Consider the following 18,822-nt stretch of genomic DNA (forward strand, 5'->3'; position numbering starts at 1 on the left):
CAGTTTTCCCAACACCATTTTTTGAAGAGACTATCTTTTCTCTCATGGGATCTCTTTCCATCTCTTTATGTCATTATCTATTTCTTTCAATAATGTCCTATAGTTTTCATTGTATAAATCCTTCACCTCCTTAGTTAAATTTATTCCTAGGTATTTTATTCTTTTAGTTGCGATTGTAAATGAAATCGAAAGAATGAAATTCTTTAGGGTTTTCTATATATAAGGTCATGTTGTCTGCAAACAGTGAGTGTTTCACCTCTTCACTCTGTTTGGATTCCTTTTATTTCTTTCTCTTGCCTAATTGCTCTGGCCAAAACTTCCAGTACTGTGTTGAATAAGAGTGATGATAGTGGACATCCTTGTTTTGTTCCTCTTCTTAGAGGGATGGCGTTCAGTTTTTCTCCATTGAGTATGATGTTGGCTGTGGGTTTGTCGTATATGGCCTTTATTGTGTTGAGGCAATTTCCTTGTATCCCCATTTTGTTAAGAGTTTTTGTCATAAATGGCTGTTGGATCTTACCAAATGCTTTCTCTGCATCTATTGAGATGATCATGTGGTTTTTATTTCTCATTTTGTTGATGTGATGTATCACATTGATTGATTTTGTGGATGTTGAACCATCCCTGGTATAAATCCCACTTGATCATGATATATGATCTTTTTGATGTATTGCTGTATTCAGGTTGCCATTATTTTGTTGAGGATTTTTGCATCTATGTTCATCAGCAATATTGGCCTGTAGTTTTCCTTTTTTGCATTGTCCTTGTTGGGCTTTGGTATCACAGTGATGTTGGCCTTGTAGAATGTGTTAGGAAGCTTTCCATCTTCCCTAATATTTTGGAATAGCTTGAGAAGGATAGGTATTAAATCCTCTCTGAAACTTTGGTAGAATTCCCCAGGAAGCTGTCTGGTCCTGGGCTTTCATTCTTTGGGATGCTTTTGATTAGTATTTTAATCTCTTTCTTTGTGATTGATCTATTCAGATTCTCTATTTCTTCTTGATTCAGCTTTGGGAGGTTGTTAAGAGTCTAAGAATTTATCTTTCTTCTAGATTGTCCATTTTGTTGGCATATAGTTTTTTGTAGTATTCTCTTATAATCCATTGTATTTCTGTGGTATCTGTTGTTATTTCTCCTTTTTCATTTCTAATTTTATTTATCTGAGCTTTCTCTCTTTTTTTCTTTGTAAGTCTGGCTAGGGGTTCGTCAATTTTATTTATCTTCTCAAAGAACCAGCTCTTTGTTTCATTGGTCCTTTCTACTGCCTTTTTTTTTCAATAGCACTTATTTCTGCTCTGCTTTTTATTATTTCTCTCCTTCTTACTTTAGGCTTTGTTTGTTCTTTTTGTAATTCAGTTAGGTGTAGTTTGAGATTGCTTATTTGGGATTTTTCTTGTTTGTTAAGGTGAGCCTGTATTGTGATGAATTCCCCTCTTAATACGGCTTTTGCTGCATCCCATATGAGTTGGTATGGTATGTTTTCATTTTTATTTGTCTTCAGATAGTTTTTGATTTCTCTTTTAATTTCTTCAATGATCCATTGCTTGTTTGATAGCATGTTGTTTAGTCTCCACGTATTTGTGCGTTTCTCAGCTTTTTTCTTGTAATTAATTTCTAGCTTTATAGCATTGTGATTGGAAAAGAGACTTGTTATTATTTCAGTGTTCTTAAATTTATTGAGGCTCTCCATGTTTCCCAATGTATGGTCTATTCTTGAGAATATTCCGTGCGCACTAGAGAAGAATGTATATTCTGCTGTTTTTGTGTTCTATGTATGTCTGTTAAGTCCAACTGTCTTAATTATGTCTATTTAATTCCACTGTTTCCTTGTTGATTTTCTGTCTGGATGATCTGTCCATTGATGTGAGTGGAGTGGAGTGTTGAGGTTCCCTACTATTTTTGTGTTATTATTAATGTTTTCTTTTAGGTTTATTAATACTTGCTTTATGTACTTTGGTGCTCCTATGTTGGGTGCATAGATATTTATAAGTGTTATTTCTTCTTGATGAAATGTCCCTTTGATCATTGTATACTGCCCCTCTTTGTCTCTCTTTACTTGTCTTATCTTGAAGTCTACTTTGTCTGATATAAGTATTGTGATACCTGCTTTCTTTTGTTTGCCGTTAGCTTAGACTGTCGTCTTCTCTCCCTTCACTCTGAGTCTGTGTTTGTCATTGGAGCTGAGATGTGTTTCCTGGAGGCAGCATATTGGTGGGTCTTGTTCTTTAATCCATCTCTCCACTCTGTGTCTTTTTTATTGGGTACATTTACATTTAGGATGATTATTGATATATGAGGGCTTAATGCTGCCATTTTGTCACTCATTTTCTGGTTCTCCTACATTTCCTTTGTTTCTTGTCCTGTGTATTTTGGTCTGCCAATTGAGTTATGTAGTTTTTTATATTGTGTTTCTTTGTTTTCTGCTTATTTATTATTTGTGTCTCTGTTCTGCTTTTTTATTTAATGGTTACCCTGAGGTTTGTATTCATAATCTCGTGGGTAAGATAGTCACTTTTCTGATGGCCTCTAATTTCCTTAGACTAAGCCGATTCAGTCCCTTTCCTCTTCCCCTCCTAAGTTGTTTTTCTCATGAACTCCCTTAGCTTATGTTTCTCTGGGAGAGTTTTCATTTCTTTATCATACCTGAAGGATATTTTCACTGGATAGAGTATTCTTGGCTGAAAGTTTTTGTCCTTCAAAGATTTGGATATGTCATTCCAGTCTCTCCTACCCAGTAAGGTTTCTGCAGAGAAATCCGCTGAAAGCCTGATGGGGGTTCTTTTGAAGGTTATTTTCTTCTGCCTTGCTGCCCTTAGTATTCTTTCCTTGTCATGCAGTTTTGCTAGTTTCACTACTATATGCCTTGCAGTAGGTCTTTTTATGTTGACATCTTTAGGAGATCTGGCAGCCTCTTCCATGTGGATTTCCTTCCCTAGGTTTGGGAAATTTCTCTGCTATTATTTCTTTGAATAAGCTTTCTACTTCATCCTCCTTCTCTTCTCCTTCTTGAATACCTGTAATTCTTATGTTGCATTCCCTAATTCAGTCAGATACTTCTTGGAAACTTTCTTCATTTCTTTTTAGTCTTAGTTCTCTCTCCTCCAATATCTGGAGCATTTCAACATGTTTATCTTTGATTATGCTGATACACTCCTCTGTGGTGTCCACTCAAGCATTCAGGGAATCCATATTTTGTTTTGTTTCTTCCATTGTGTCTTTTATCTCTAATATTTCTGATTGATTCTTCTTTATGGTTTCAGTCTCTTTTGTGAAGTAGTTCCTGAACTTGTTGAATTATTTCTCTACATTCTCTTTTACCTTGTTGAGTTTTTTGATGATACCTGTTTTAAATTCTTTGTCATTTAGATTATGTGTTTCTGTGTCTTCAGTACTGGTTTCTGAGAACCTGTCATTTTCTCTCTGGTCTGGAGATCTAATATAATATTTGATATTGCTAGAGGGAGTGGCTCTGTTTTTAGCATCCTCTTGTTATTTGGTCACAGTTACCACCTATTACCACTGGGTGGGGGTCAAGAGCCACGTATTCTGAGCCCTCTGACTTCAGCCAAAATCCCAGGGGCTGGAGCCGCACCGAGCGGGTGGGGGGAGGGGTGCTTTCTCCTGTGTGCTCTCAGGGTTTTCTCCCTCTGCTCTCGCTATCTGCTCTCCTGGGGTGTTGGCTTGATAAGATCACTCCCCGCGAAAGTTTTTGCCCTGGTAGAGGGCTTTTCTCTAGGCTGCAAGGGCCCTTGGGAGTCTTTGATGTTCCCATGAACAAAGGTCCCCTCCCCCATTCCTTTCCTGTTGGAGGCCACCCATGGTCCTAGATTGCAGTCTTTAGGGGAGGAAGTAAAGTTTTCTTACCTCATTCCACCTCCTCCGAGGGGGGGCTCCAGCCTCTCTGCCCTCGGTTGTATGGCTGCATGGGTCTCTCTGACATTATTTGTGTTGTGTTTGTATGTCCTCTGTTGGAGTGTGAATGTGCTTTTCATTGTCTATTGGAGAGGAAAGATTACTGGGAAAACTCACTCTGCCGTGATGCTGACATCACTTTGCTGATGTTTGTCATCTTGATGTTCAGTTGCAGTCCTGCTTTGGCACTTTCTTCTTCTACTTTCATCAGAAGTTGTTTCATGTCATTGCTGTTTTCTGCCAATAAGATAGTGTCATTTGCATATCTTACATTGTTGATATTTCTTCCACCAATTTTCACTCCTCCTCCATCTGAATCTAGCCCAGCTTATCATCTGATATGTTCTGCATACAGATTAAACAGACAGGGAGATAAATACACTCTTGTCTGATACGTTCCTCTATAGGAAACCATTCTGTCTCTCCATATTCTGTCCTGACAGTGGATTCTTGTCCACAATACGGGTTACACATCAGGACAATAAAATGCTGAAGCATGCCTGTTTCTTTCAGAGCAGGCTGTAGCTTTTCATGATCTGTGCAAATGCTTTACTGTAATCTATAAAAAATAACCTTCTTCTAAAATTATTTGGAGCACTCCAGTAGCCAACGAATAATCACATTAGATCTCATGTACCTCTCCCTTTTGAAAGTCCAGCTTGGACATCAGGCATTTATTGCTCCATGTAAAGTAAAAACCTTTGTTGCAGCACCTTGAGCATTACTTTGCTTGCACAGGAGGTTAGAGCACTGGTCCTATTCTTACTGCATTCCTTGGCATGTCCTTTTTTGGGGATTGGAATATATATTGAGCATTTCTAGTCTGTAGCCCATTGTTTGATTTCCATATTTGTTGGCATATTCTTGTTAGGATTTTGACAGATTCAGGCTCTGTGGCTTGAAATAATTCTATCAATATCCCATCTAGCGCTGGTGACATTTATTTCTTCCTAGTACTTTCATGGCAGCTTTCACTTCACTTTCTAAAATTACGTGGTCTTCCTCGTAGGAATCTTCTTCAAAGGAATCTGTCATCCTTGTCTCTTCTATGTAGATCTTCAGTGTACTGTTTCTACCTTCCCTTTATGTTCTCCTGATCAGATGGCGTGTTTCCCTGTTGGTCGTTTACCATTCCTAATCTAGTTTTAAATTTCCCTTTGATTGCTTGAATCTTCCGGAAGAGACTTCTTGTTCTTCGTTTTTTGTTATTTTCTTTTGTCTCTTTGCATTGGCCATTATAATACTTCTCTTTATCTCTATGTGATAGTCACTGAAAAACTTCCTTCAGGATTCTAACCCTGCTTTTGTCACCTTTTGCTTTTCACCTGTCTTTAACAAATTTTAGTGTTTCTTCTGTCATCTGTCTTGATTTTTCTTTTCTTTTTACTTCAGGTATTATCGTTTTGAATTCTTCCTTATTAAAATATTTCTGTTTTCAGTCCATAGTTCTTCCAGTTCTTGGTCAATTAAGTTTAGCCATGCAAATCTGTTTTTTTATATGGGCTTTAAATTTGTCAAGAATGTTGTTTACATTATATTTTGGCACTATATTCCTAATTTTAGTGCTCTTCTTCAGCTTTACTCTGATATTTGATATAAAAAGTTCGTGGCCAGTACCACAGTGTGCTCCTAGTCTTGTTTTGGCAGAGACAATACAGCTTCTTCATCTCCTGCTTCTAATTATATAGTCTATTTGATTTCTACATTGGCCGTGTGGTGATACCCATGTATACATGTTTCGTTGCTTGAAGCAAGTATTTGCCATGGACAGATTGTTGGCTTCACAGAAATCCATGAGCCAGTCTCCTGCTTTGTTTCTGATCCCAGTCCAAATTTTCTAGTGACATTTGATTCCGCATTATTTCCTACTTTTGCATTCCTGTCACCTATAATGATCAGCATGTCATATTTTGGTGTATAATCAATTTCTTCTTGGATGCTTGTGTAGAAACTTTCAATTTCATCTTCATTGACTATAGTTGGGGCATAGACTAACAAATCTAACAAACTGCTCAACCATAATTTCATGGATACTGATAGGAGACACGAGACTTTTGTTAATACCACATTGCCTTGAATAATGTAGCTTTACATTAGTTGTTGAAATTATTTAGTGTTCTTTAATTTTGTTCTTTAAATTGTTTTTGGATATTCTAGTCCCTTTACTTTACCATATAAATTTAAGAATCAACTTGTTGATAACTACAAAGATATTCTACTGAGATTTTGATTGGGATTGTGTTTAATCTATATATTAATCTGAGAGAATTGAGCCATCCAATTCATGGACATGGTATATTTTTTCAGTTACTCAGGTCTTTGATTACTCTTGTCAGTGTTCTGAGTTTTCAGCATAAAGATCCTGCACAAATTTTGTATATCTATAGCTAAGTATATTTTTGATGCTGTTGTAAATGCTACTGCTTTTAAAAGTTTTAATATACTAACTTGTTGCTAGTATATAAAAATTCTATTGATTTTTGTATATTGACTTTATATTCTATGCATTGTTAAAATTGTTTATTAGTTCTGGGAATTTTTTGTAGATTCCTTTAAATTTTCTATGTAGACATTCATATGAATAAGGACAGTTTTTATTGCTTTGTTTCCAATCTGTATGTCTTTTATATTTTATTCTTTCCTGACTGCACTTACCAGGACTTCCAGTACAATTTTGAATAGAAATGCTGAGAACAAATGCCTTTTCCTTGTTCCTGGTCTTTTATTAGTCTTTTAATATTAAATATAAAATTAACTTTAGGTTTATTTAGATGCCTTTTATTAGGTTAAGGAAATTCCCTTTTATTCCTACTTTGCTAAGAGTTTTTTTAAAAAAAAAAAAATCAGGAATGAGTGCTGAGTTTTGTCTAGCGCCTCTTCTGTAGCTATCGTTATAATCGTTTTTCTTGGTTAGTTCGTTAATCTGGTCTCCTTCGTTGTTTGACTTTCACATTTTGAACCAGCTTTGTATTCCTGCCATAAACCCTACTTGTTTGTGAGCCCTCTTTGATCCATAGGTTATTTAGATGTGTTTTTGAATACTATATTTGGGATCTTTTTGGCTATCTTTCTGCTACTCATTTCTAGCCTAATTCCATTGGATAATATAGTTTGTATTATTTTTGTTCTTCTAATTTTTAAAAAATTTGTCAAAACTTGTTTTATTTTGGTGAATGTTTCCTACACACTTGCAAAGAATGTATATCCCTCCCTGGTTGGTTGGAATAATTTGTTTTTGAATGGAAAAGGAAAACGTTTTAACCTTTTTATAAGATTACACCTTAAATCTGAATTGCTCTGTAGCCAGTGGGGGAATAGAAAGGATTTTGGGATTCAGAATACTTGGTTCTAGATAGGCCTGCTTTTTACTAACTATATTATTTCAAATAAATCCTTTTGAGCTTCTGTTTTTCTCTTTTGTTAAATAGTATTGATGGATGTGATTTTGGGAAACCCATCGTTTCTTTAGGATAGTATGCATTACGTTTTATAGCACAAGGTTTAAAAGTTAATACGTTTACTCTTTTCTCAGCTATTATAACATTCTTTTCCTTATTTTTTTATTTTTTATTTTTTGTGAGGAAGACTGTCCCTGAGCTAACATCTGTTGCCAGTCTTAACTCTTTTTGCTTGAGGAAGATTGTCGCTGAGGTAACAGCTGTGCCAGTTTTTTTCTACTTTGTATGGGGGATGCTGCCACAGTGTGGCTTCATGAGCTGTGCGTAAAGTCTGCCAAAGCGGAGTGCGTGAACTTAACCACTATACCACTGGGCCGGCCTCTCCTTCTTTATATTTTTAACTCAGTTTAAACAGTTGTAGTCTTACGGATTATGTGAGATGTTAGGACTCCATAAAGTTTCAGTTTATTGCAGAATCTCCCAGTTGCAGATATCAATCTGAGCAGCAGTTTTTGTTTCTAAATAAGCTTCGTATTTTGTGAGAGGATTAGAATTCTCACAGTGGTTGTATGTCACTGCCATAAAATAATCAAGGAATATGAAGATGGCAGTCAAAGGTATATAAGGCACAGGCTTCATAAGAAGTATATTGTAAAAATTGTCAATTAACAAGAACTGTGAGGAATTTAGAAGTACTTTTAAGGTTTGTGGAAATGTTGAAGAAAATGGTGAGGGCATAATTTTATAATGGTGTAATTGTGTAGTGAAATGGATTATAAAAATGCAGATAAGTTGTATTGAAACTTATATTTTGTGGTGTTTTAACAACTGGGGCGAATCAGATATTTTAAAAGTACCATGGGTTTACTTTTTTAATTTGTTGGTAGTGTCTATGAGGATGTCATCAGAATGTTGAGGGACTCTTTTCAAACTGTTGGAGATATTGCGTAAGCATTGCTTTGCAGTTTTCTAGCAATCAGACAAGATACTTGAGAGAGAAATACTGAGTGCTGTGCTTTCTTTGTTAAGGAAATAGAAATGCTACATGAGATTCTAAAAGTAAAAATTTACATCTTTTACAAAAAATTATGATGGTATGAAGTTTTTTGAAGGCATTCAAAGGATATAGCAGGATTCAGTTTTGTATAAGGTGGAGATAAGCTGTTGATTAGCTCTCGGTTGGTTTGTGAGATATTGTAATTAGGCTAAATTGAATGGGTGATGGGTGTTTGAGAAATGAGTTCTAGTGCTTTGTTCCAGATAATTCAAGATCTGATATCGGGTGATGGGTGTTTGAGAAATGAGTTCTAGTGCTTTGTTCCAGATAATTCAAGATCTGATATCTATTAACTACTTAAAACTTTTGACTAGCTGAGACACTGCTTTTTTTTTAAGAAAACAACAGCAACAAATAACAGTATCCTAGGAAAGTATATCATTAGCACTATTTAAAGATGCTGTCTTTTCAATACCACTATTTACATGATTATAATTCATGAGCAGTCTCTATTAGATTTATTGCTGAATGAACAGTATCACTGAATTCATTCTGCATCTTTTATTTTAGGGACGACTGTTTTGCTTACATCCTTATTGTCCTCTCTGGGGTCTTTAGTGTTACTAGAAATCATAAAGTTAGGTAATTTTCCTAATAAACCCATGTCAGTTCTGTAGTCTCTGTAGATTTGGGATGGGATCTATTGGCTCTCAGCTTCAAGGTGGACCCTAAACCACCATCCTGGTCCTTTCAGTATTTGTCACTTGTTTTGCTGAGATGTGTGCCCTCTGTGCAGTTCATCTTTTTCTTTTGGGAAGGCAAACTTCTCTTGATGGAAGGTGTTTTTATCCTTTTTGTTCTAAGGTGCCTCTCAAATTAACAATTTTGTTCATATCAAAAGTTGCCCAAAGTGGGAGCATTGTCTTAAGTATTTCTTGGTATAAATATGCCATTTAGAAAGATAAGTACCTGAATTTAGAAGAAGCAGGTGTCTGGCTTTGAGAGAGGGGGTGGTGTTTAAATTGATTAAAAAAATCCGTTTTGTGAAAGTGTTGCTTGTGTACCTTATGTCTCAAAACTGTGACCTAAAGATTGTCTACCTTCAAGTAGAAACCTGACAACCATTTCTGGGTGATTGGAGGTTTGCAGAGAACTCTCCCAGGCAAGACTCTTAACAGATAAAACAATCCAAGACTGAGGAAAGTTATTGTAAGGGTTTATGAGTTGTCTAAAGTAAAGTTTGTCCAAAGAATGCTCTGCATCTGAGAATTGTTCAGGGAACTGACCTATTGGAGGCTATGCCATCCTGATGTCTTAGAGACTCATACAACAAAAAAGTCCACCAGCTCAAGACAGCTAGGCTGTTGTGAGTAATAAGGAAGCTTTCCATCAAGGATAAGGTTTCAAATTTGATCACGTAATGATGTTATTTAATTTAGAGAGAGGAACAGAAGTTGGTTAGATAAAAAAATGTAATTATTATTAGGTAAAGATAATGGAAAAACGGATAAAAGGAAATACAGATAAGACCATTTATATTTTGAATAAACAAGGTAAGCACTGTAAATATTAACCTAAAAATTTTTAGATATGTAAGAATATGTATTTGCAAGGCTTTTCTTCAAAAGGTTAATGGTTTACAAAAGCCTATGATTTTCTAAGGAACAGGGCCAAGTAGTTTGCCTTGTAAAGTTTTTATAAATACCTGACTTTGCCATCTGATTGCTTTTGAAATCATTTTCTGAGCTAGCTATTAATATTTTTAGTGTGTGTGAAATTACACATTTGTAAACCTAATTTGAGGCTGTGCAGAACAGGTATTAGGAAGATTTTATGCAAAACTTTCTCTGCTATTAATAGAAAATCAGAAGGAATCCCTTGCTAGTAAAATTTATATTTACATTGAAACTATTCTTAAAACCTAATACAGGGGCCAGCCGGGTGGCGCAGCTGTTAAGTTCGCACGGTCTGCTTCAGTGGTCCGGGGTTCACCGGTTCAGATCCTGGATGTGGACCTATGTACTATTTGGCAAGCCATGCTGTGGTAGGCATCCCACATAAAAAGTAGAGGAAGATGGGCACGGATGTTAGCTCAGGGCAAGTATTCCTCAGCAAAAAAAAGAGGAGGATTGGCAGCAGATGTTAGCTCAGGGCTAATCTTCTTCAAAAAACCCCAAAAAACAAAAAACTTAATACGAAATGACCAGACATATTTAATTTACCTTTATGCAGTCATTAGAAATAAGTTGAAATACATTGTTAGGAAATTCAGATTTTCAAGTTAGGGAGTTACATGTCATTAGTTTGATGACCTGAAATTATTTTACTGAGAAGTAATTTTTCATTTATTTTATTTTTTAAAATAAACTTTTAAAACAATTGAAGTATAATTTACGTATAGAAAAGTATAGATGAACTTTTCTATATTGATGAACTTTTACAAAGTGAACATACCTTTGTAACCGTAACCTAGATCAAGATATCAACACCTCTGAGGCCTGCCTGTCTCCTGTCCCAAATAACTCTTTACCCCAAAGGTAACTACTCTTCTGACTTTTTAGTCAGAGATTAGTTTGGCTTGTTTTTAAATTTAATAAAAATAGAACTTAAAAAAGATCTGTGTATATGCTTTCTTCCCCTCTTGGTTTCTTTCACACAGCAGTGCATTTGTGAGATGTTTCTTATATTGTGTGTGGCATTAGTTTTCTCATTTTCACTGAGGTTTAGGATTCTGTTGTATGAATATACTATGGTTTATTTCTCCCTTCTACTGCCAGTGGACTTTTGGGCTCTTAAAAATAATGCTGCTATGATAAATCTTGTACATATCTTTTTGTGCACATATGTGCACATTTCTATTGATTGTACACCCAGGAGTGGTATTATTTAGTCATTGGGTGTGCATTTTCACCTTTAGTAGATTCTTCCAAATAGTTTTCCATACTTGTTATACCAATTTACATTTCTACTTGCGGAGTATGAGAATGTGTTGCTGCACATTCTCGTTTACACTTGGTATTGTCTGGTTTTTAGATAAAAGCTAGTCATTTTGGTGGATAGTAGTATCTTCTTGTGTTGTGTATCTGTTTTCCTGATAGTTAGTGATGGTGGACACCTTCCTTTTCAATATGTTTATTGGTTTTTGAAATTATCTTTTGTGAAGTTTTGTTTGGTCTTTAGCCTGTCTTAAAAAAAGACAAATTAAAAATTGTCTTTTTCTTTGTGATTTAAAGTTGTTTTTTTTAAAAAACACTTTGTATATAAGTCCTTTGTTGGACATGTGCATTGCCAATATTTTTTCCTACTCTGTAGCTTGCGTTCTCACTTTTTTAAGAACACACTTCTTTAGTTTTTTTTTTTTTGAGGAAGATTAGCCCTGAGCTAACGTCTGCTGCCAATCCTCCTCTTTTTGCTGAAGAAGACTGGCACTGAGCTCACATCTGTGCCTATCTTCCTTTACTTTATATGTGGGATGACTACCACAGCATGACTTGCCAAGCGGTGCCATGTCCGCACCTGGGATCCGAACTGGCGAACCCCGGCCTCTGAAGCAGAATGTGTGCACTTAACTGCTGCGCCACCTAGCCGACTCCCACAATTCTTTAATTTTAACGAAGTCCAGTTTGTTGTGTTTTGATTTTAGTGTCTTGTTTAAGAAATCTTTGCCTATTTCAAAGTCATGACAATATTTTCCTGTCATCTTATAGAAGCTTTATTGTTTTAAACTTTATTGTTTAGGTTTCTAATATACTTTATTCTTCCTCCTTTTTCCATGACCTGTGGATAGATATAATTCATTTGATTGATTTTAACAGTGGTAGTGATAGAAAATCTATTGCTATAGCTCACTCATAAGAAAATATTTTATTTTTATGTGTGGTATTGTAATTTCTAGTATGGTAACATTTTCTGCTAGTTAAGATAGATCATTTTTTTATTCTGGTAATTCTTTAAAAGAAATTAAAAAAATTTTTTTTTCTGACTCTAAAAGAGGCTGTCAGTTTTACTTAATATTGTCATGTTCTGTCTTATTTGTTTGTTTCGTTTTGCTTTTGAAGAGTCACAGTATGTGCCTTAAAGACATTGGGTTGTACAGTCAAAGGCGGCTACTGTATTTAAGCAGATGACTGAGTCTCTATAAGCCTTGTTTTTTTTAATTGATAAAATGGGGAGTTAATGAGGTGATTAACAAAGAGTGTGTGTAAGTTTTTTCAAGTCCTAAGCAATGGGACTGGCAAACAGTAAGAGCTTTACTAGTATTTAGTGCTTTATTCTTGAAATTTGAACTTTTTGAAGGTTATTTTGACTTGAGACTTGATTGAAAGGATATATACTGTGTTTATTATAAAATTTACAGCTAACTTTTGTAAATAGTAAAATCAATATGTCATTTTATACATTGTTTGTTTATTATGGGTAAAAAATTTTTGTTTTTTTAGTACCAGCATAGGGTGGATTTTAAAATGCTTCCTTATGTTAATTTTTAAAAAATAAAAATAGAATAAATACTTTGTGAAATATCTTTCCACTTCACTGGCTCTACTTTAACTCTGTAGATGATACAGTTACATCGTCTAGGTGCTACTTAAAAGGTAGCTAGATACCAGAATGTCGAATATGACATTGTATATTGACGGACAGGAAGAATTTAACATATGAATGCTTCTCTAAGACATTGTTAGCACACTGTTTGCTTGGTCTGTAATTTTTTAAATTCGATTTGATATAGAGTCTCATTCTTTTTGTAGTGTAGTAAACTCTGCCAGTATCTTGATAATTCATTATTTTTCCATATGTTACATGTAAAATTTCAGTTATTTATAAGATTGTGCCAAAGTTTAAGCATTCATTTTGGTTTTTAAAGTGTTGTAAAAAACAAATTGCTCTCATATAAATGATATTCTTGGGTAGATTTTACGGAGTAGTTGAAAAATTATTTCTTTTCTTTTTTTCTTTTTTTTATCATTTAGGGAGTGTCAGCCATCAGCAGAACTTTTAAAAGGCTATCTAAGTATTTGGTAAGTACATGTCCACCATGTTAATTGCTTTGCATATTACTTGACTTTACATATATGTTACATTAATGACATTTACAATAGCCAGTGTCAATTACAATTATAATTTATATTTCTTTCAATTTTTACTTGGTACTGAAATTTCTTCTCTTTATACTTATTCTGATCCTCTTCTGATATCCTCTGTATGTCTTGTATCCAGAAAATTCTCTTAGTGTACAACCTCAGTATTAAAAGAGTTCAAGGAAACTAATAGTTTTATTGGGCAGGAATGCTAATACTTTTTGAATGGAACAGGATTTTCCCTACTTGAGATTTTTCTGTTAGCCTTTGATATGTCACAGTACAAATTTCTTCTTTAGCCATCCATTACTCGACCCCTCCTTATGTTAGGTCCTATTCACGACCATAAGGCAACATGAAGACCCGTACTATGGTCAGGCCATAAGCTGTTTCCTATCTGGGCTACTCCAGTTTCTTTGTAATAGCATTATAATATGAAAAATTTGATAGTTGTCTGTAGTTAAGAATTTCATAAGCTTATGATTTAACTAAATACAGCTCTTTTTTATTTTTGAGTAAAAGTAGAGTTAATCTCAGAATGTGTTTTACTTCAACTATATAGTATTTTAGACTTGCATGCTGTGGTGACTGTGTAGATATAACAATACTTTGGTTAATCATGACAGATTTTAAAATTATTAAATATATTTCAGCAGTGGGGGGAAGTACTGAGGCATTGGTTAACCAAGTGTCATGGTATAGTTTTTTTATTGTTTTAACGTAGTCAGTAAAATATTTTTAAGGATGAATATATTTATTTGGTTAGCTAGAGGAAATTTCCTAGGTATGTGAAGAAATGTTTAATAATAAACATTGATTTCTTTTATTATACTTCTTAATGTGTTTGAAACAATAAATATTCAACCAAATGATGTTTCTAAGATTCTATAATAATCATAGTTGATGCTTAAATATCCAACAATTGTACTACCCTGTTTACTGTATATTTATAATAAATATAACATTTTTAGGAGCACATGGTATTACAAAAATCTCTTAAAGAAATTTTTACTACTTTAAAATGTGGTAACTGATTTCCAGAGATGTATTAAGTAGAAAAGAATAACTTACTGTCATTTTTGTCCCCAATGATGCATAACTTTCAGTTTGTTTGAGGGAGACAATCATCTTTACGTTGTATGTGTTTATGATATATATTTTTGCAAGTTAATTAATTAATTTTTAGTGACTCCTCTATTGAGATACAGTTCACATACCGGAACATTCATCCCTAAGCGTACAGTTTAGTGGTTTTTAGTATATTCACAGTTGTGCAATTATCACTACTATGTAATTTTAAGACTCTTGTCCCTCCTTCCCCCTAGAAAAACCAAACCAATCCTTTATCCATTAGCAGTCATTCCGTATTTCCCTTCAACCCCTGCCCCATTCTGCTGCGTCCCCCCTGCACCCTAGGCAACCACTAATATACAGTTTCTGTGGATTTGCCTATTCTAGACATTTCATATAAATGTAATCATACAATATTTGTCCTTTTGTGACTAGCTTCTTTCACTTAGCATAATGTTTTCAAGGTTCGCCCATGTTGAAGCATGTATCATTCATTTGTATGGTCAAAAAAAATTTTCGTCGTATGCCACATTTTGTTTACCTATTCATCAGTTGATGGGTTGTATCTGCTTTTTTTGGGAATGCTTTTGCAGTGAACCTTCTCCTGTAAGTTTTTGTTTGGACGTATGTTTTCATTTCTTTTGGGAATATACTTATAAGGATGAAATTGCAGGGTAATCTGGTAACTCTATATTTAACTCTGAGAAACTGTCAAAGTGGCTGCACTATTTTACAGTTCCACCAACAGCGTGTGAGGGTTCCAATTTCTCCACACCCTCAGAGACACTTGTTATTGTCAGTCTTTTTTGCATTTTAGCCATCCTAGTAGGTGTGCAGTTGTATTTCATTGTGGTTTTGATTTTCATAATAAGTAAGGATGAGCATTATTTTATGTGCTTATTAACCATTTACATATATTCTTTGAAGAAATGTTTGTTCAGATCCATTGCCCATTTTTTTATTGGGTTGTCTTTTTATTGTTGAATTGTAAGCATTCTTTGTATATTCTAGAAATTAGTCCCTGATGAAATATGTGATTTGCAAATACTTCCTCCCATTCTGTGATTGTCTTTTCACTTTCTTTCTAGTTTCTTTGAGTCACAAAAGTTTTTAATTTTGGTGAAGTCCAATTTATCTATGTTTTCTTTTGTTGCTTGTGCTTTTGGTGTCATATTGCAAATTTATTTTTAAGTAAATATTCATTGATAGTCTGGGTCTGTGACAAGATTTTAATTGTCACAGGACTATAAAGCATTGGCATTTTCTGTGTTTGACAGCCAAAGCCCAAAGGAAGCAATTATCTTTGTATTTGTGCTTCAATTCCTCAGCTAATTATTTTAAGCAAAACATTATGTTTTGAATCCCATGTGTTACCATGAAAATGTTAGCTGTGTGTGATATGTTTATTGATATTAGTCTTGTGAATTCATGTTTAGTTTTTTGGATTGGAGAAGAACTTATTACTTTCGTTTATCATGACACTTATTGCATATTTGACTGCATACCTTAATAAACCATTGCTTTTAGGCGAAGGGTATTATCAGAGTTTTTTTTGTTTTTTTTTTAATCTTTCCTGTGAGGAGAGAATAGATTTTGAGAATCTTACTGATGTTAATCTTGTGCAGGTTATTTGTAGGCAATAATATTTTGGTGTTTTTGTAAACCTGCGTATGGAATATGTATATGTTTCCTCTGCTTTATTAAGTATGTGTGTTTTTAATTTTTATGAGAGCATTTTTGTTCCTTATTTTTTAATCATTATGTGGCTTCTTTTATCAATTGAAGGCATATTTCAGGATATATTGGCCTATAATGTTGTCTTATTTAGCTTTTTAGAGAAATGGCTTATAACAGTGGAATGTACTACTCTTAGTTGCATTGTCTTTCTGTGTAAGGACAAGATTTTGTAATTAGTGTAATAGCTGTATTTTTGTTGGGGGAGTTTACTTTTGTTTGTATCTTTCATGTTATCTAACAGTATTCTGTGTTAACGTCAAATAACCAAAAGTCTAGTTTAATGAAAGTTTCTAGAGCTAATATCGTTGATAATTCTTTTTGTTAGTTGATTTTAAATCATGTGGCCATTGGTTAACAATCACTTAAGTGCCCATTGGATGGGTAACATTGTTCTTTACATTGATGTTTTTATAGTTTGCTTTATACCATCCGTGGCTAGTTTGCAGTGGAAAAGGAAATAAAAACTGACATATCTCATTCATGGTGGTGGTCAGTTTTCAATTGTGATATCAAAATAAAGGAAAGATTTAGTTGAGAGTTACCTTCTCCTATGTGTATGTCAAATGTGGTAATTAAGAGGATTTTCATGACCTATGTATGGCTGAATTAAGGCAAAATGGCGTCTGTGCCCTATTCTTTCCCCATTCTCTTGTTCCATATGCTTCATAACATAATAATTGAGTATACATTAATATTTTTGAGTATTTATATTTGAAATGGGGGTTTAATATTAGTAGTAGAGACCCCTTTTTCTTACAAGGGTAAGAAGGATTACCCTTTAGTTCAACCACTAATTTGTCACTAAAATCAATAGAGGCTGCCTTATACTGTAGGTAGCAGCTTCTTACTACGTGTCCTAGAGTTTGCTACTCCGCTGATCCATAATATGCCTTGGAGATAATGGTGTCAGGCTTGTATGGATAGAACAGTTGAAGTATTCTTCATCAGAAGAGTCTTTCACTGCTTAGTAATCTTACTCAGGAAAGCTCACCTGGACTTAGGTTATTCTAAATGTCGCATTGTTTTTCCAGAAATGCCTGAAAACTTTGCACAGTAGCGTTAACTCTCTTTTCTCCCAATATAGTTACTGTAATAACCATGTCATGTAGGGAAGTTTTCTTTCAGAACTCACTTTTTAAATGAAAAACTTAATCTAGATTAAGCCATATTTAATCTAGTAGCCATCTCAATTTTATTCTGAATAATACCCAAGGTTTCCATTCTCCTGATCTTTCTTCACAAATTTCCCAGTCCATTAACCTAAATAATTACAATTGTTTATTTCGTCTGCTTTGTTCCCTATTCATGGATTGCCTAGCTTTCCTAGAGTTGTATCACTTTACTGTCTTGAGAGGTTCCTAGTATAAATTCACATTTTTCCCCCTAGCTTAGCCTCCTTGCTTCTGATATTCCTTATCTCTTTTTGATCTTCTATTTCATTCTGCATTTTAGTTATTTGGAGTCTTTTCACTCTCCTCAAATGACCAGTCCTATCCTTATTTCTCTTCTTTTTTCATTTCATATTTTATATTCTTTTCTTTCCTCAGTCTATCTTTACTCAAAGGATAAGATGTTTTCATTTCTTTTGAAAGCTAACATCTATATCCGTAGTCTTATCTCTTCTTCCCCTTCACTAGAACCTTGCTGTTTCCTGTTATTCTCCCTCTTTTGCTCCATGCTGGGTTATCTGCTTTTTCACACCTAATCTTGAAAAATACCTCACTTCTATTCATTCACCATCCTTCCCATTATCACCAACCTTGTTTGATTTATAGGTGACTCTAGGTGTCCAATTTCTCAACTCTTATTCAGCTATCTTCTGCAGTTTTTTTTTTCTTTTTTGAGGAAACTTAGCCTTGAGCTAAAATCTGCTGCCAATCTTCCTCTTTTTTTCTGAGGAAGACTGGCCCTGAGCTAATATCCATGCCTATCTTCTCTACTTTGTATGTGGGATGCCTGCCACAGCATGGCTTGACAAGTGGTGCGTAGGTCCTCACCCAGGATCCGAACTGGTGAACCCCTGGCCACCGTAGCGGAACGTACAAACTTAACTGCTGCGCCACCAGGCCGGCCCCTAACTTCTGCAGTTTGACTATTTTTCTGCTAGTGTTCTGCTTCCTCAAGTGAAAGTAAACCACTTTTCTCACCTAACCAGTAGATAAACTTTGGTTAGGCTGATGTTAAAATGCTCTGTATCATCCCCAAGGTAAGATTGAGTTCCAATTGCTAAATCTGTGTCTTTTCATTTTTCCTCCTGTCCTATCTTGTTCAGTTTTAGTATTTTGCTTCTTCTTAATGTTCATTTCTTCCTTGTCTTCTGCAGTATTGTACTTTAGTGGTTTTTCTACTCTCTCTCTGACTAGATGTTTGTTTTCTTTGTTACTGCTTTTTTGTATATACCTGTTAAGTGTAAACTGAATTGAGAGTTTGCTCTTTGCTCTTCCTCATTATATATCATTTCTAGGAAATGGTCTCTGTTTTCATTATGGAAATTATCACAAATTTATGATGACTCACAAGCGCTGCGTTTTCCTTCATTACCCATTTTACCTCAGTCGTTATGTCCTCAGCACCTCAAAATTGTTATTTCTGAAGCTGAAAAATTTCCCTTGTACAATGCTTGCTGTGT

The 18,822-nt window shown here is 34.7% G+C and overlaps 1 protein-coding gene across 5 annotated transcripts in view; it reads left to right on the top strand.

Moving 5' to 3' along the window:
- FBXW7 (F-box and WD repeat domain containing 7) overlaps positions 1 to 18,822 on the top strand; it is a 220,833-nt gene that overhangs the window by 61,134 nt on the left and 140,877 nt on the right. For all 5 annotated transcript variants that reach the window (XR_011430113.1, XM_001501304.7, XM_070245821.1 and 2 more), the window contains 1 exon segment: positions 13,278 to 13,325. The gene's annotated coding sequence lies outside the window, so the exon portion shown is untranslated.

The sequence above is a fragment of the Equus caballus genome, chromosome 2 (assembly GCF_041296265.1).
Source record: "Equus caballus isolate H_3958 breed thoroughbred chromosome 2, TB-T2T, whole genome shotgun sequence".
Classification (NCBI taxonomy): Eukaryota; Metazoa; Chordata; class Mammalia; order Perissodactyla; family Equidae; genus Equus; species Equus caballus.